The sequence below is a fragment of the Terrapene carolina genome, unplaced genomic scaffold (assembly GCF_002925995.2).
Source record: "Terrapene carolina triunguis isolate 2854851 unplaced genomic scaffold, T_m_triunguis-2.0 Scaffold234, whole genome shotgun sequence".
NCBI classification, from domain to species: domain Eukaryota; kingdom Metazoa; phylum Chordata; order Testudines; family Emydidae; genus Terrapene; species Terrapene triunguis.
This window is the reverse complement of record NW_020664585.1, coordinates 3,241,725-3,242,298: the sequence shown is the minus strand read 5'-3', so window position 1 is coordinate 3,242,298 and position 574 is coordinate 3,241,725. Positions and strand designations below refer to the sequence as shown.

Below are 574 nucleotides of genomic sequence, written 5' to 3'. Positions count from 1 at the left end.
GGGATCCCCCAGGTGTGGCGGGGAGCCGAGCCCCAGGGGAAGGGGGGAGATCCCCCAGGTGTGGCGGGGAGCCGAGCCCCAGGGGAGGGGGGGATCCCCCAGGTGTGGCGGGGAGCCGAGGCCCAGGAGCTCGGGGCAGCCCGGCGGGGATGCTGGGAAAGCCCGGAGGGGTTCGGTCTCCCGCGCCCCGCCCAGCCCCACGCCTCCCCGCCGCGGGCAGACGGCGCCCCGGTACCTTCCGTTCGCTTCCCCGGCGGAGCGCAGCTAAAGCCGAAGGGGCCCGGCCAGTCTCCCCCGGAGCGCTGGGGTCTCTGGGACGCGCCGCAGAGCCGGGACTGGGCGCCCCGCGCTGGCCGTGATTGACCTGAGTCCCGCGGCCCCACCCCGCCTGGAGCGAGGGAGGGAGCCCGGGCCGCCCCCCGGCCCAGCGCCAGCCCCTGCCGGCGTCTCCAGCCGGAGCGGCTCAGGTTCCCTCCGAGCGCACCGCCTCCTGCCCGGCCCTGCGCGCCCCGACCCTGTCCCGGGGGACCCGGACCCTGCGCCCCGACCCTGCCCCGGGGAACCCGGACCCTGC

General features: G+C 79.1%; 1 protein-coding gene across 1 annotated transcript in view; it reads right to left on the bottom strand.

Moving 5' to 3' along the window:
- Positions 1-298, bottom strand: part of TRPV4 (transient receptor potential cation channel subfamily V member 4) — a 38,799-nt gene extending 38,501 nt beyond the window's left edge. The window contains exon 1 of the mRNA XM_029912627.1: positions 236-298. The gene's annotated coding sequence lies outside the window, so the exon portion shown is untranslated. The remainder of the gene's footprint in view (positions 1-235) is intronic.
- Between the last annotated feature and the right edge of the window lie 276 nt (positions 299-574).